Consider the following 18,712-nt stretch of genomic DNA (forward strand, 5'->3'; position numbering starts at 1 on the left):
TTTCCAAACAGGTCAAAACCCCAAAACTGATAGTTGGATTCCTCTCTCAAATCAGTTGGAACCTAATCCCATTACTGACCTCAATAGTATCACTCTTGATTTCCTTAGGAAAAAGAAGGAAATGTTTCAGTGCTTGGTGTTTGATTTCAAAGATCACTCATCAGCCAAGGACCCTGGAATTGGATGGACCTTCTCCAGACACTTGATCCAAGACAGTGCATTCTAAATCCTTTTCCATTTCTGTTTTCCTTTTAGCAAGCACATACCTTCTTGTCATTGAAAAGGAATGACCCCACTCTCTTGATTTTGTTCTGCTCCTGTTCTCTCCTCTTAGGGCCTAAGTGGATTCTACTGTTAAAGGAGGACAGGAGAGCTGGCAAAGACTTTTTATTAAGATACTTTATTTGAATGCTTACAAGACTCTTTTTTCTCAGTCTGTGCAACTTCTGAAACAGCTATTGGAGGTATCTAGCATACCCTGGGTTGGGGTCCAAGGCCATCACCTGCAGGTCCACTATTTGGACCACAAGTGCAAGCAGGGCAGTGATGGTATGTTGGCATTTGGCTGTGAGGTGTCCCTGGCATGAAAAGAGCAGAGGCTGCTGCCAGCATAGGCCTTGCAAGCCATGGGTTACCTAAGGCAGGCAGGCTTGCCCAGGCAGGCTGCATAGCTGTTGAAGCTGGGTACATGACTGGAAAGGTGGGAAATCCCAGCCCTGGTGCAAAAGGGACTATTTGGCATGGTGGGTATAGCATGACTTGGTGAAGTAGTAGATGCTGCAGGAGCAGCACCCTGGATGCCAGCTGGGCCATGGCTGCTGTGCTGTGGTAAAAGGCAGGGCAGGAGGAACACCAGCAGGGAATTTAACTTCTCCCCACTGCTTGCTACAGTGGGGTCTCAAAATGTTGGATCAGCTGTGTGTGAAAACGAAAAGGCACTTCTGACTCAGGTGGTCCTGTTAGCATGTTGCTTGGCAAGTGGGAACTTCCTGGGGGCAGATGTCTGTGTGTTCTCCCCTGGAGCTGCCACAAACAGATCATTTTCCTCCTCAGCAGCAGCTCCCCATGCAGGCTGGGCATCGGGGATTCTTCTCAGGCAGTGTTCATTCAAATCCAGGTCCAGTGAAAAGGCTGCCAATGTTCTCTTTTTCACCCCAAAGCTTCTTTTGCACTTTATTAGCAGATGGGGAGAATCTCCCCTAAAATTTGGGTTACAGTAGAAGAGCAACTAAAAAATGCAAAGGAAAAGAGTTAGTTGCCATCACCTCAAGACTGAAAATCACAAAGATATGACAACTAAGAATTTTAATTGCAATAGACAAATGTGGATATGAAAAAAAGACTATTGGGGTATTCTCAACCTGAAGTTTAAGCTGAATAAAATTTTATGATACATTTCTGTTAGGAAGTAACCAGCCTTGTGATTTCACTGTTTGGGAGCACTTTCAGTGTAGGATTTTCAAAAGCATACAAACTAATTTAAAAACCCAAACACCACTAATTTTTAGCACTTTCAGTGTGGAACAAATTTGTAGGTAATCATATGATGCTGACATGTACCTTCTCAGTGTTCAGCAGATACCACAAGAAAATGGCACATATGTAGCAAGATACATAGCAAAGGCCAAAATAAATCATGATGTGACCTTTCTGTTTTATGGGCTGAAAGTAATTGGAAATAACCAACCTATATTTTGTTAGCATTGCTACTACTCAAAAAAAAGTACCTCAAAAACTCCTGAACAAGACCTGAGAAACAAATGACAGTCAGAACACTTACTACCATGCTCATTACCCATATTGCAAAGGCTTATTTCACTGGAACAGAAATATATCCCACTAGAATATTCTGAGAGTTAGTTTGCACGTGGAGAATCCGACATACCTCCTTGGCTGCTGCTTCTTCTAGTGAGTCAATGAGCAAGCCAGATCTTGGAAAATCCCATTGCTTTCTGGTGAATCTGTGGACATGGAGGTGACAAGTGAAACTTTTCATGTACTCAGTTTCAGAAATTCTCAGAGGTTCTCTCCTGCTGAGCACTTCCTTCTTGAACAGTTCTTCATAAATCACAATGCACTTTCCATGCTCGTCCCACCAAATTGACTGAAACTGGTTACTTTCAACAACATCCCAGCGCTTCTCTAGAGAGCTGAGGGATGAAAAGCCATGACTTTTGCCAGAGCTCTCTTCAGAAGAATTGAGACACCCTGTTTTTGTCCAGGGTGGATTACTTGAAGTTTGGAAGGCCTCTTCTTCTCCTTAGGCAGTGTCTTATACATTATTTTCATTTTCTTAGTGGTATAAGTATATACAGTCAATGTAGATGCTTATCAAAAGCAGGCTTCTGTGTTCTGTATTTCGATATAGAAAAATTAAGACACAAGAGCTTTGGAAGATAAAAATGTCATCTTTCCCAACTGCTGAAATGCATCTTTGGTACTTTTCTTTGTCATGTTAATGACAAACAAAAAGTGATGGGAAAAAAGTCAGGACTGTTTTAGGTAGATACTCTAAAGCATTCAGACACCTAAGTGTATTCATCAATAATGAAACCCAGTAAAATATTCCCAAAGTTCCTGGATGTGTAACTCTCATTTCCTTCAAAAGAAGTTAGAATGTAGTTATTCTGGAAAATTTATTAGTCAAAAATCTGCATCATGAAGTGATATAAAAGAAAGAAAGTCCATAATTAGCAGAATTGGTTCAATTTTACATTTTTCAATGATGACTGAAGCTTCAAAACAGTATGTAGGGTCTGACCAATGACAACAATGTATTACATAAGCTTTTTTATTTAGAGGATGCTTCAGGCATTGATTTTTTCTTACATTTTTTATTTTCTCAATTTTTACTTAAGATGAATATTATGCTGAACCAAAATAATATTTCTGTAGTTATTTAGTAACTAAATAAAGTAAAAGAAAAGTTGACATGCTGTCTGGCTCTTTTAAAGAATATAATGAATATGTTTCTTGCAAAAACAAATTTCGAAGTGATTAAAGCATAACACATAAAATCGCTCTCTGAAAATCCACAGTTGATAACTACATCATTTTTCTGGGCATCCTATAAGCTGTCTGAATATGTCCCTGTGCACATAGAAAAATAGGTAAGTCACCTGTACCTTAAAAAAATGAAGATCCTACAAATATGGCTGTATGCCGTTCACTCAAGTGCACCATGAGAGTATTTTTAAAACCTCAACAGCTCCACATGTTTGCAGGATAAAGGCTGTAGCACTGCCAATACCGTGTTGGTTTTCAAGAACTTTGTTTACTGTGATCTCTTTCTACTGGCAGTTCTGCAATAATATTCCCCTCTTCTGCAAGCTAAAATCGTATGTAACATTTTGTAAATTAATTCCTCCTGTTCTGTGTCATTACACATTCTACTGCCAGGGTGATCTGGTGTTTCTTTATTTGCATATATGAAGAGTTTGGGACATCCAAGTAAAGTTTGTGTAGGTGCCTTGTGGGATTTGACAAAAAGCTTAGGCATCAAAATCTCATCAAAACCTGGAGAATGAGGCACTTAATTGGTGCAGAGACCTTCAAAATTTCACAGAGCAACTGTTCAGTCTTTGAAATTCTGACCCTTTCATTTTGTTGGAATAAAGATGCAGGGCTTGATTCAGTTACTCATTCTTGATCTGAAAAATACAGTGCTGGGGACAGGAAATCCCACTGAGGTAAGACATTACAATTGCAATGCTGTATGGATGATAACTCTCTCCTTATACCTTCAGAAACCCTTGTAAAATATTCTTCTGCATATTCCATGTTATGCTGTCTGTAGCAAATTAATAGGGAGAGAAAATAATTTGTGAAAAATCTCTTCATAAACCATTCTTACTACATACTGGAGATTAATTTTAATAACACAAAGCAGAAGTGAAAATGTGCTGGAACAGACTTTAATATACCAAAGGTAGATATTTTGCTTTTTTATTCCCCAAACTGCAGCTGAAAGAAGACTGTGCTGCTGGATGAAAATAAATTGTATGGCATATTTTCCAACAGTAAGATCCTGATCTGTCAACATCATGCATATCAAGAGATATTTATTCTATAATCCTTTATTTAGACCCCACTGCCAAGAAAAGTTTTATACTGAGAAGTGGAGGAAACAAATTATTTCACAGTTGCATGCTGTAAGGTCAGCTTTCCTGCAGAGCTCCAAAGCCTTATTTCTGTCTAAAAAGCTCAAATTAAAAGAGTCACTAGCACCAGGAACTATCCACAAACAAACATGAATTTCCTATGAATTTTCATTTATGCTTGTTTTAGGCTGTAGGTTTTTGTCTGACTAGCTGATTAACTAGAGATGAAGCAACGTGTGGGAGCCTTTAATGAAACATACATTACATGTAGTCTGGTTATTGTTACTACTTTGCTACACTATTTTTCAATGAAGTGCTATCTGATATTTAAAAAAAAAAAAAAACAAAACCAGGAAGAAATTCTTACAAGTTCTGTCTTCAGGAACCTCAGTGTATCAAATAAAATGAATAATCATACTTAAGAAATGTTGATCCTTTCTAGAATAAGGGTGAGTTATAGCTGAAGTTGAAATGAGTAGCCTACAAACACACATACACATACGAACACTCCATGTCCACATAGATGGAGAGCTAGCCAGGTGTGCTCGGCACAAGCAGACATAGCAGGGGTCCTGTATAGTGCAGCAGGAGGTGCTAGTCCATTACAATCCCAGTAAAAAAGGTTCTCAGACTCTGTAACATAATTTAAAATGCTATTTGTTGGAGCTAATGCTGTAAGGATAGAACAGTATAGGTAACCTACGTCCCTTAGATGCTGGATACCCAGGGTGGTGTAGCCTCACATAGGCCTCTGATCCACACTGGGCAGACCCTGTCCATAGAAAACATTCTCCCATTTTGGTTGTTTGAGGTATTATGGGATTTTCTTAGAAAGAAACAACTCTATACATCATTTGTACTGTCAAACAGAAAGATTGTTCACATCAGAACTTCGTGCTGCACTGTTTGATCAAGGCAAGCAATACAGGAGGCGTAATCACTAGTACCCAGTGAGAGCTGTCTGCAGGCTGCTCCATTACAGTGAGGTGGCTGAGTTTATACTGCTGCCAAATGATTTGTGCAGCCCAACACAGGCCTGAAGGCCACCATGTACATGCAGTACAGCACAGCACAGGCCTAGGCTCACTCGGATTAACTGTAGAGGCTTTGGTTGATTTAACAACTGTGTTATTGAGATGTACTAACAACACTAAATTGACATAAAATATAAGAGCTACGGAAGGCAAATAAATGCAGTCCATCTGGAAAGGTTAGGTCAGACAGGGGAGACGAGCTTCTGTGGCTTTTTGGTGGTTGCAGACAGGTAGCTGTGGCTTTCAGCATTTTTTAATACACCATCTACATCTAACACAGCGCTCATTATAACAATTTCTCCCTAATGCGTCCTGATAGTCCTTGATGGGTCCAGCTGTCATAGGGCACAGCTTGTAGCATATGATAACCCCCATCAGTGTTATGTGTGAGTTACCTCTGGCCACATGATGTAATTCTTCATAGTATAGATCGCAACACTTAGAGATGATAGTTCCTATCTCCAGTGAATCTCCACTTTCTATCACTGCATCTTTCTGCAGGGATTCCAGGAGAGATCAATGAATTCCACCTCTAATTCCAGGACACAGGTCTCAAATGCTGCATCAGCAGAATCTGTTTTTACATATATATATCTATCTCAGATATATACATATATAACTTTTTTTTCCCATCAAAATCTTATAAATGACAAAGAGCTGGAGAGAAGGCAGCTTCAAAACTTGGAATGAAACAAGGAAACCACCACACAGACAAGTTTAAGCCTTAAAGGAGTTACAAATTAAATCTGGGCTAATAATTCATAAACAATAGTTTATCTAATCAACATAGGCTTTATTTTGCAAATCACCCATGAAACATTTTCTGATTATACCAAATGTAATTTATTGCTTGATTTGCTTAATTTCTTTTCAGAATAATTTATGAAATAATTAATAGTTGATGGATTATAGAATTAATTCACTGGAAGTATTTAATATTCAAAATTCAAGTGGCTTTGGTTACTTTTAATTGGAAACAAGACTGGAGCTGTTTCAATTCTTTATCTCAATGGGTAGCTCCTAGAATCCATTACTCATGTAAATACTTGCATTTTAAAATTTTTTCCTTCACATAATTCTGAATATTTTCCTGAAATTTACTCTTCTACACAAAACACGAGTTCTTCAAAACTCAATACACATATTATTTAAATAAAATATATTAACATGATGCCAACTATAACAGAATGTCAATTTGTTTGGAAGTGCAGACAATATTCTCAGTGATTAATATGTTACTAGTGGTATACTTCTAGTAGTATCAATGGTTCATTTGCAAAAATGCTTATTAACATGCTTAAAGGAGTAAGTGCAAAATAGGTTTAAAAAAACAAAAAATGCCACCACCTCTTGCCTTAAAACTATGCTAAATCAAGTACAAGAATACAGGGATAAATGCCATATTTTTTTTCTGTAAAAAATAAAGCATATATTTTATTGTTCTCGTTCTATGATTAAAAAGAGAACTGAACAATGTAGAACATCAGTGTTTTGGCACTGAAGAACTTTGGAACTGACTTCTCGCAGGCAACTATGCTGCCATTTGACTGCAACATTACTTCTCAGGCTTAACTACAGTTGTACATAATCCCACAGCAGTGTCCCTAAATTCTTGGTTAATTGCTTGCTGCACTGTCATAACATCTCAAATTCCAAAGCTGAAACAGTTCAGAATTTAATAGAATTCAAATGGGATTACTGTTATTTTGATCTTTCAGAATATTGATGACAAGGTTAACTGACTTTGCACACCATCTTAAGTCTACCTTTCAACATACATTTTTCAAAATGAAAACCATCTGGCCCTCACCTGACAGCCACATTAGAACCTCATCTGCACATGTCACAATACTGTCACCATCCTAGAGATTTACTCAATGATTTTCATCTTCATTTCTGATCATTTAGATCCATAACTTCATTAATAATTCCTTGATATTTTTTAATCTAGCTCTTGGTGGTAGAATGGAGAAGCTCTAGTGTGTAACCTTCATGTTTCATAGGAATTCTTCAAAAGAGGGAGATGCTAAATCAGGCTTGCTCTGGACAAATTCTTCCCCCCGCCCTCAAAAAAAAAAAAAAAAAAAAAGAAGTTTTTCTGGCTTGATGTTTCCTATGAGCAGAGTTTCATGATTTTCCAGACAAATAACAATTTCACTTGCATAGATAGGCAGTTCATACAGTCCACTGCCCATAAATCTTATCCATCTGCCATATTTACTAAGCCTGCATACCTCGACTCTACACTGCATGCAAGCATATTTCTATCTGGAAAATCATGGATAAACATATGGTAAACCTACTCATAAAAATTTCAGTTTCACCTTGAACCTTCTTTTTGTCTTTGTATGGGAGGAAATTTCACCTCTTGCATCTACTTATACAACAGGTAATTCCCTGTTGCAAGTATAGGAAAGCCTAAACATACAGCTATTTTAGATTTTCTTTAATTGGTGGGTGAGTTTCAATCTGTATGAGAAGGTATGCCTTCAGAATTTCAGCTGATACCATAATCATTTTTTGTCACGCTTGTGTGATCTAGACTACTGACAGAAATTCCCACTTAAGTATATTCCCCTGCAGTCAATTTGTACAAGTGAATAGAAAGGATTACATATATAGTCTTTTCATTGCCCCAACACCGCGTACAAAGCAGTCAAGCCATTATTTTCACTGCTTTATTGCATATACTGATTCTAATTGCTCCACTGTATCACAACCTTATAATCCTAAAACTGAGACAACTGAAAAAGTGAAAATGATAGTACATAGTCTTTTTTTTAATCACACGGCTATATTGTGGCTTAATAGAGATATAAAGCATTTAAAAGTTTTAACATCGCCTAAGGATGACACATATTTTGAGTGGCTCCAGTTCAATAGCATTCTAAAAAACATTTTTAACAAATTAGACCATTATTGTTATTCTTTGCATTTAGCTGATTAGCAATACACACAATGTGTGTTCGAATACATCTGAAATGTTGTTGCTGGAAGATTTTCTAGTGGACTGGACCAGGACATGTTGAGAAAGTAGACTTGAACAAGAAAAGAAGCAATATTCATATATGCACACAATAGTAATAATTAATACTTTGCAAGCAAAAACTCAAACACAAGGAATTGTCAGAGAGAAAATTTTCTGTGCCACAGTAAGTTGGCCTTCATTTACTGCTCAGCACAGTGTCTCTTCCTTGCAGGATTCCTTAATATTCAATGTGACATATAAAATGGTTACTGGCTTGCTATTCAGAGGGGTTTTGATATATTTTTTTTAGTCTTTTAACGGTTCTAGGGCTTGGTTAAGGCAAACTACTAGAAGCTTCACATTGTAGAATCAAATATTTAGCTATTTTCATTAACTCTTTAACAGGTTATTTATGCGGTACTTTTGTACTTCACATATATTCATTTATCTTCACAAAACTTCTGTGAGAGGAAGGTATTGTATTAAGTTTATTTTCTGATGGCAATCTGAGACACAGGGTGAAAAGTGCTAAGTCATTCAGAATACCGTGTCAGAGAAATAGGACCTGATTTTACAAAACAGTTAGCATTTTGTAGAACTTAAAAATTCAAAGAATAGTTCAAAATAGTTACCGCTCAACAGTTTTTCAAATGAGACTCCAGGTCTCATGTTGAACACTCAGAAAATGAGGAATATATAACTACAGACCACCTTAGAAAAATGTGGTGTAAATGACTTGTCTATCTTCACACAGCTTGTACAACAGGAAAATGTAGAATATCATCCTCCAAGGTGTTATACATTTTATTGAGATTTGTGAATAATAGATTATTTTTCAGAGCTCAAGAAGAAAAATTTGAAAAATAGCTGTACAGATTAAACCAAAATGAAGTTCTTGTCAGCTTTTTGTGGAAAAGAACTGGTTCCAAGTAATAAAAGCACCTTGTATTTTAACATTCTTAAAAAAAAAAAAAAAAAAAAAAAAAAAAGACCGGTAGTATCTTACAAAGTAAATATGTTAAAAAATGTCATATGAAAATGCCACAGTGAAATATTTGGATTTCTCTTACCTTCTGAAACACTCATATTTTTGTAGGTTTATTCACAATCAAAACTTAACATTCCCTAAAGGTGAGATCACCCATTTTAAGTCTTCTCATTCGCTAGACACTTTTCAAGTTTTTCAATAAATGAAGAAAATGAGTGATTCATCACCTGAGCATCCAGTCTATGTAATGACTGAGACAAGGTCCTATGGAAAATAAATTCTTTAGTTCAAGGTTGTTTAATTCTTGTGTATTTAAGTTGCAAGGCAACATCCATTTGTCATTTCCTAATTTCAGATACTTGATCTAATGTATACGTATGTATGCACACACCTGTGCACGGTGGTTTAGGAGGTAAACTGATTTCCATGTTGTACAGTATGTGATAGAAAATGAAAGAGCGATGAAATGTAAATATTTTCAGCTTTTTTCAAGACTGTGGGAGGGGGACAGTTCAAGACTGCTTGTTGGCTTGCTCACTGCTAGCTCTCTGTTCATTCATTCTCACCACCATTAATATCTTATCTCAGCATCTCTGCTTGGCCAGTTCAGCTCTTCACTTGACAATCTTGCATCTGCTTCTCTATTTCCTGTATATTTTACTCAGTCGTAGTCCTAGTCACCATCAGCCTTATATAGCAAATCCACTTTAGTGATTCATCTTAACCAACTGTCCTCCAGTAACCTTAAGTTGTCAGTTCTCCTTTACCTTTCTCCTGTACCATGTGATTTTTTAAGCTTCTTGTTCAACTGGTAATTATCCTGAGATTTAACAGCCAAAGCCTAAGGGGCATCTGAGGGTTTCTGTCTTCACAGTATTTCAAAGTCTTATAAATTGGTCAAATTTATGAAAAATTTCACAAAGATGGCAAAGCATGGATGACACAAAGGCCAGCCATGCCAAATTTTAAGACTTATCAATGAAGGTACTATATTATTTCAAAGTAGAACTTCCCATAGTTTTTTAACTCTGATTTAATTTTCAGAAATGATTGCATTAGTAAGATTTAGTCTATAGTTCCAAGACCGTACTGAGTAGACTGATTGTACAGATATGATTTGGTTTTGGTTTGGGCACATGATGATATTTTTGTTCCATCAGAGCATGAAATAATGGCATTTATGTTCACTTTACACTGTTTATAACTGCTCTAAATCAGTTCCAGGTAGACAGGTGACACCTCATTTAGTACAGAATTAGTTTTTTTAAGGTGTTATTAAAAAAAAAAAGTGAATCAGTAGTGAATTTGTTGTCCTGTAATTGACATAAAATCATAGTGGGTTTTGTCTGATTCTCAGAGCTTAACATTGGATTTACCCTCCTGTTACATTGTGGTTACATACATACTCCGCATGAAAAATCTCACCTCCAGTGAATAAAGTTTGGCAAAGTTTCAAGCAAGTGAAAACAGGGTCTTGTAATATGAAATGTCAGTTACTCATATGATTAGCAATGCTAAGGGTTCAACATGTAATAAAGAAGGTATTAAAAGCTGAGAATGTTCAAATAAAATCAAGATTCTAATGTACATTCATCTAGTGGAAGTCTAAATTCATCTAGTGAAAATTTCAAATTCTCAGAATGCCCCACTAATAATTAAAACTCAAGGAAGTAGAGCAGAAAATATGTGAAATATAATAGAAGGAGGTATCTTAATCAGGTATCCAGATTCACTGGACATGAATCTCAGAGTTATAACAATGATTTGGATCTGTGTGAAAAGAAAGAGCTTTTTAAAGATAAAATAGTTTAAAAAGTATTAAAAACCTGCCCAAACAAAAATGATTCCATTAAAATAAAAGTCTGAAAATGTTTACAAAGTGAAGAACCTAGTATTTAGTGAAGAATTATCATAAAAAATATGCATACCCATAGCTGCCTCTAAGATTGCAGCATAAAGTATATATGTAGTGAAAGTGAAATATAAAAAATGAGAGTTGGTTAGTTGAGTAAGAGTTACTTACTAGCAGGTTTTATGGAAAAATATTAAAGGTATTTTTAAACCAATTTCTTTTTTTTGCACTTTCCTGTATTGCCTCACTTGGAGCAAGGAAGTAGCTTAGATGGAAGAATGGTTGACACCTGAATTGTATTTCCCATGCTCCTAGGTAACAACACAAGAGCAAGGAGCTCATAGCAATTTTCTTTTCCCCTGTTTTCTCTTCCACACCCCAAAAATCCTAAAACATAGAGCACTTTTAGAAAACAATAATAAATAAGAAAAAAGTCAATTATTGCACGTGTAGAAGAGGAGAGGCAGCACAGAGAGAAACTTGACAATAAGATTTCCCAACAGTGAGAAAGAAAAATTACTCAAGGCAACATTCTATTTTACTTCAGTAGAAGGATGAACATGCTCCCTTCATTGGTTGGCATGAATATATGTCAAGCTAGAAATAATGGAATGATAAAACCCCCAAAATTCATGATGATGGTCAGAACATGTCTTCCAGCTGTGGTCTAGACAGCCAATACAACTCCTACAGAAGACAACAGAAATTCTTGGATTCACATGGATGAGGCGTCTGAAGCTATGAAGCCATCGGGTAATGTTACTGGGAAATCCTAGAAGTTCAAGTATTTTAAAGATTGACTGGACAAAACACTGGAGAATATCAAGTAAGTAGTAAAGCTCTGTGGTAAGGACCTACCTTATAATTCTGAAAACAGCACGAAAGCTGGGTACACTAAATCCATGGAACAAACAGAATCACTTCTGAATCTACAATACTGTGGTTTTGATAACTTATTTATGGTTTGACATTGTTTTATTGTTTATTAATTGTTATTAAATCATTGTTTATTAATGACAAATAACTTCTATTTTATACATTTCTATAAAAACAGGGAAGGAGGGGCAGGGAATGACAAGATACCATTAATTATAAGTAGATTTTATGGTGTATTTGTACAAGTACCTAAAATGAAAATGGGTAATAACATTAAAACTAGTCTTGACAAATACATATTTGGTGGATTTCTGTCAACAGTTGCCTGTGCAGACTTGAAGTGTAACAGAAACATTTATTATAGTTGTGCTCTGCAGGACCATTGCAACAAAATGATTATTCAACTTTTCATCCTGCAACTCTTGATTTTCAGGGCTATGTACTGCAGGCATAAAGACTCTCTTTGAGCTCAAACATGAAATCTGCAGTTTTGATTTGGGAAGACATTTGAATACATTCAAACTCCTTCCTAGACAAAGGTGGAATTCCAGACAACTAGACAGAGTAGTCATGTGCTTAAATGTTGTCAGACTTTGAAGTATGAGGATTTTACTCACATTCTCAACAGGAAGGAAAAGCAGGGACTATTTGGCCTCTAGCCAACATACAGATCTCCATATCAATTTTCTGTGATCCAAAGAAGCTCCCTTTCTGTCCAAGCACATCTTTTCATTTCCTTTCCTTCTTCAAGTCCCCATCAATCCTTGTCACCCTAGTTTGCCCTCTTCTCTGCATCTGTTATTTTACTCTGGCCCTTCTCCTCCTTACTCCCACATAAACTAATAAAGTTTGTGTGTTGATGAGTTCTGTCAAAGGGGTATTGGGTCCAATGTGCTCTGCATCGGGAAAGTCCTGTACTACAGGATATGAAGGGCTGAACACAAAATTATTGCTGAACAAACTGTGAAAGGCAAGGGGGAATTGCTTCATTGGGGCAAGGAGCCATGAGCTAGGCAAGTTCCCTGTGACATGGTGTCCTTGGAAGTGGTGTGGATGTGTTGTACATATGAAAGCATTGCATTGCACTAGGAAGCATGGAAATAGCTGGTAACCTGAGGAACATGGGGAGATGTTCTGGAAGTGGACCTATGCTGTTCAGTGAGGACCCATGGGTTTTGGAAGCCTGAAATGTATGACAGAGACGTGACATTATGCTATGTGGCATATCAATGTTGGCCATTAAGAATTCCTTTGTCAAATGGCATACTGGCACTGTAAGGTTGATAATGGCTCAAAGTGAGGTACAAATTTGTGTCGTGAGGCTGATAGGAGAAGAATAATATGCAGAATCACAGGGAGCTCTCTAGGGTACAAGATACTGGCAAAACATATAAAAGATACACATTAATATGCAGAATGTGAGGAGCATTCTGCAAGTCCTCTTTGACTCTTTGTAAGAAACAAGTTCCTATGAAAATGTTACAGTGATACAAAATTTCTATATAAAGTGAAACTCCCTGGGAGGAACAGGTATGCCATTTATGCAGACGAGCATGAGAAATCCTCTCGATTGTGAGCAAAAAGATGTAGAATGTTAAAGCATCAGCACTTTTCTAACATTTACAGCAAAACTGATACAAATGCTTCCAAAGTCTGAAAAAGTTTATCTCCTACCTACTTCCTCCCCTTCATTTTACATAGGTACATTTTGCTGCTGCTGAAATAGTTGCCCAAGAAAGAACACTAAATAGTTAAAGTAGCTTGAGTAAAAATTTTGCCTTTCAAAGTTTCTTTCAGTTAGATAAGATTTTCTTAGATAAGATTTTCTTGTGAGATTTCCCACTGTATTTTGCAGGTAGATTTATTGCCTGAACTGTGCTTATCAGATCATGGTTGCCTTTAATTTTCTCTCCCTTCTTTCCCAATCCAGCAACCTAAATGCTTTCACAGTCATTCCACATGGCAGTAACTTCATTGGTCCCTGTCTCACCCCACTGTGAATTTAAGCAGCAGCTAAGGATATGTCATATCCAAGACATCTCAAGGACACTTCATTCCACACCCCCCCCGCCTCCTTACCCTGGCACATCTCTAAACAAGAGATTACAAGGATTTATAGTAGAGAAAATGCTGTATTGGATTTATAGGATGTAAGGCAGTACCCAGCAAGGAAAAGCCATCTGTGCCACTTCAGAAAGGGGTTCTCAGCCCTCCTTCCTGGTCAGCCAGTCATCCCTCTTCTGCCTTCTAAACATGGATCAAGGATCAGAGAATCTTCGTGGTTAATTATACAAATGTAAATATTTCTCAAGGTACACCATGTAACAGTCAAAAAGTAGACAATAGAAAATATCCATGGCTTTTTGTTAACATGTGACTGAGTCCTTTATCATAATACTTGTTTTGTTTCTTTATCATAATACTTGTTTTGTTTCTTTAATGTTTAAATTTTACTTCTTTTCTTTTCTTTTCAAAAATCCTCCAATGTTCTGTGTAGAAACACAAATGTAGCTAAGCTGATTTCTGTCATAACTAAGTAACCTGTGTGAGTGTTAGGTGCCACAACATTTCTTTTTAACTAATGGATAATGAAAACAAATGATCTGCAAAACTGTAATATTTGTCTTTAATTGAATTTAATCCTGACAGACCTCTGCAGCCATAATTTTGATGGTTTGCCTAGTTTGTCAAGAAAACTACGTGGTACTGTCTTTTCAATCTTCTTTCTCAACCATTATTTCATGTTTCATTTTCCATTTTTATGAAGTCATTGATTTATGTAAAACAGAGACTGATAGAAGATGATTCTTCTGCTGAACAGAGCTGGATTTCTTGAAACTTATAGGAAACTTCACACCTATATTCTACAACTGTATGGACTATGACAACTCAAAATAACCACGTTCTTCCCACTACCCTACATATGCTAATTTAAGTTTCACACACTCTATGGATTGTGCAGTAACTAGGTTCAGACTTTTTTACTCTTGGCATTTCTCATCTAGGTCATTGATACTTCTTATCTTTTATAAAAATAATATTTCTTATTTTTTACAAAACTTCCTTGGGATGCTAGAAGAGATTTTCTTGTGGCTTTTACTCCCTTACTTTTTCCCTCTTCCTCTTTTATCTTTTTTGTGGGGGATTCTGTTCAGCAATACATTAAATAGTATCAATGGTATAAAATATAATTTACTGGAAGCATTAAGAGAGTCCACAAATTCAGGTGGCATTTACAATATCCAACAGCTGCCTATAATTGCTTGTTTTCATATTTTTAAATAGTAATCCTTTGTAGCTTGTTTTTGATGTTTTAATTTGTAATGCATATATTTCAATCATAATGAATAAACTTAAGTTCCAACCAATGATTTACTAGCAATAGGATATTTATTTTTCCTGGTAAATTCCACCTCCCATACACATTGCTTGAAAAGTGAATGAGAATACTTAGTGATGAGAATGAGAGCTAACTTACAAATTTGGAGACTGAATAACAGAAGACCATGGGAGAGAGTGGCTAGACATGGAATTAGAGGTTTAATATTAATTTCAGCCAATGTCAGTGCTCTTGTCAAAAAATTCATCAACTTTCCCTTTTTGTTGAATGGTCTGTTGGCATAGAAGTCTCCTAGTGAATTTCACACAAGGAGCTTGCAATGTTGTATTCAAACTTTGGAATATAATGTTTTTCTGTACCTCTATTTTAAGTATCTGTATCAATACCTGAACTTTAGAAGCCCTGAAAACCTAGAATTCCCTTTAAAGGACTAGAAAGACTTCGATGCTATAATTTTTCTAATTAGGTCAGGAATATAGATGGTGGAATTTTGTCTGTTCTTGATAGAAAATGTTGACATTTGTAAGTGGATGAGTCTATGAAGATAAATATAGGCAGAAGTTATTGGCCATTCAGTGACTAAAATTAACATATTTAATAACTGTAATGAAATTGACTCAACAATTTAACTTTATATGTAATGAATGAAAATTTAATCATCTTATACTTTTGGAGGCTAATAATGCTCTCTGATCTTGTAGTCTTCACTCAGTTCCAACTCAAACACAGTGTCACGCTTTTTCTACTAATAAAAACGACTAAAGAAAATGTTCGTGTTTTAGAATGACTGCATTAAGAAATGTGAAAAAAAACCATGAGGAACCAAAGATATTGTTAGAGGTGAAAGCAGATATTCTGCAGGGAAACCAATGACTTGATTTTCAGATTGCTACCCTTGATTCCTCCAAGTTTGTCCAGCTGAAACTTCCAGCTGAAGCCCTCCTTGCAGACTAAGCTCTTCATGCACAGTATTTAGAATACAATGTTTAGAAGCTCTCTGAAAATACAGAGAAATGCAAAGCCTATAACATAAGTTTAATTTATAATATAAACTGACAACAGTTTTAACACAGCATGACTACCAGAACAGACATAATCAAGTTCCTACTTATTTTAATGAAACCTCTATGTTCTTTTTATCTCTCTCTAGGAGTCAAACATAGGCATGAGAACACAAATTTGACATTCACCTTATAATTTATAGACAGATAAAGGTGACCCTCTGTCCCCATCCTATTATAAGGAGCCTTTTCCCAAGGGGAAAAAAAACAGGTGGCAGGTAAATTATAACAATCTCAGAATGAAATTCAAGAGAATTCGATTTGAAAGAACACGGAAGGATAGTCAGCAGCAATGAATGTAGGTATCTCATATATAAAAAAAGGATACTTGGATTCTTGGATACCTTCATTGTTAGTGCCTTCAAAAATTCAAAGACGGTGAAAGCATCTTTGCTACTGTAGAATCATAGAATCATAGAATCAAAGAATCATTTAGGTTGGAAAGGACCTTTAAGCTCATTGAGTCCAACCGTTAACCTAACACTACCAAGTCCACCACTAAACCATGCCCCTAAGTATCACATCTACACATCTTTTAAATACCTCCAGGGATGGTGACTCAACCACTTTCCTGGGCAGCCTGTTCCAATGCTTGACAATCCTTTCAATTTCAGTGAAGAAATTTTTCCTAATATCCAATCTAAACCTCCCCTGGCGCAACTTGAGGGCATTTCCTTTTGTCCTATCACTTGTAACTTGGGAAAAGAGACATACGCCCACTTCATTACAACCTCCTTTCAGGTAGCTGTAGAGAGTGATAAGGTCTCCCCTCAGCCTCCTTTTTTGCAGACTGAACAACCCCAGTTCCCTCAGCCACTCCTCATAGCACTTGTTCTCTAGACCCTTCACCAGCTTCATTGCTCTTCAGACATGCTCCAGCACCTCGATGTCTTTCTTGTAGTGAGGTGCCCAAAACTGAACACAGTATTTGAGGTGTGGCCTCACCAGTGCCAGCTAGAGGGGGACAATCACTTCCCTAGTCCTGCTGGCCAATAATAAGACCTGGAATTTGAAAGATGTGGTTGGTCCTGAGAACGCAATGCAAGATCACAAAGAGACTGTGAGATAGCATGTTGTATTTGTACTAAAGCCTAGCTCTTTTATAGGTTTTGTGTAGGTGTCAGAAGCCTTCGAAAAGTAGATCACCAACACTGTCCCTAAAGGCCAAATGGAAAAATGGAAGTACAAAGCTAGAAATTACGTTCTGGGGTCATATCAGTACTCAGAAAACGTGAAGGAACAAACTATGTCATTCCCTGTTTCTTAAAGTCATTTGAAAAACAAAGTACAATGGTGTACCATCAGTACAGCTCGAGTGATGCAGTTCAAAAAAAAGTGACAAGTTCTTTTGCCTCAGTCACATAGGTATCACACAGATCTGGTATTTTACTAGGATTTGGACAAAACTTGTTTTCAGCTCAGATCTAGAATCCATTATTTCAGAGTTCTAGGCTATGGTGGCCCAAAAAAGCAACTTTAAGAGAGTTCTCAGACTGCCGGTTTTCCAGTCAAGAGTAGTGGCTTCTGACCCACAGGAAAACATCTAGCATACATTAGACATAGCTGCACCTAATCAAGTCCAGCAAACATTTTTAAAGATTTTGTTTGTTTGTTTTTATTGACACCATAACTTATTTTTCTATTCATTGAGGTCTGGCAGCATTAATTCATTACTGTTGACAAATTTGCAACTGAAAATACTAAGAGAATTAAAATCTGTCTTAAGGAAAAATATAGTTCTATTCTATTCCATTCTACTCTATTGCTTTCAAAGGAAAATGCCCAAAGTAGCTAGCCTTTACATTAATAGAAGAGACTGCAGTGATGCTGCTGTTTTTAGTAACCAGGTAAGTATTCACCTTTCTAATGGATTCAGAAATGGGAAAGACATGATTGTTGAAAATGTCTCCAATTCCATGACTCGTGAGGTTGCCTCCAGCTGGGTTAGACACACATACCCCGGTGCTGGAACTAGACAACTGCTATGCTAATTCAACTAAATTTGAGATCATTTCAGTGGAACAAGGGTTCATATTTTCAAACTAGGTTTCAAACTTCCCTAACAGATAAATTAAATTCTTGCAAATGGAGTTCTGCAAATGCTTCCTCCACTTGCCTATTTCATAGAACAGAACCAAGCCAAACATGTGCAAATGCTGCAAATCTATATAACCTAGAGATTTAGAAGTGAATGTGCAGACAATAACGTACACTATGCCTATGTCAACTGAAAGAGGTTCTATGCATCTTACATAGATTGTCTTAGTTTTTGCCATCATGTTGGAGAATGTTTGCACTCAAAAGATTGTACCCAGAAATACAGAAGAGGAAGCAGTCTCAGGTTCCCTTATAAGGTCATTGTTAGCAGGTTTTGAATCTGACCAGAAGTGGCCATCCAGAAGTAGATTGTTCTATTTTCTAAATCCTCAGAATCGTTTGTCTCTTAACTGAGACTATGGGCTGGTTTTAGTGGTGATGTTCCATGCCTTTTTT

Source organism: Aquila chrysaetos, chromosome Z (assembly GCF_900496995.4).
Source record: "Aquila chrysaetos chrysaetos chromosome Z, bAquChr1.4, whole genome shotgun sequence".
In the NCBI taxonomy this organism is placed as follows: Eukaryota; Metazoa; Chordata; class Aves; order Accipitriformes; family Accipitridae; genus Aquila; species Aquila chrysaetos.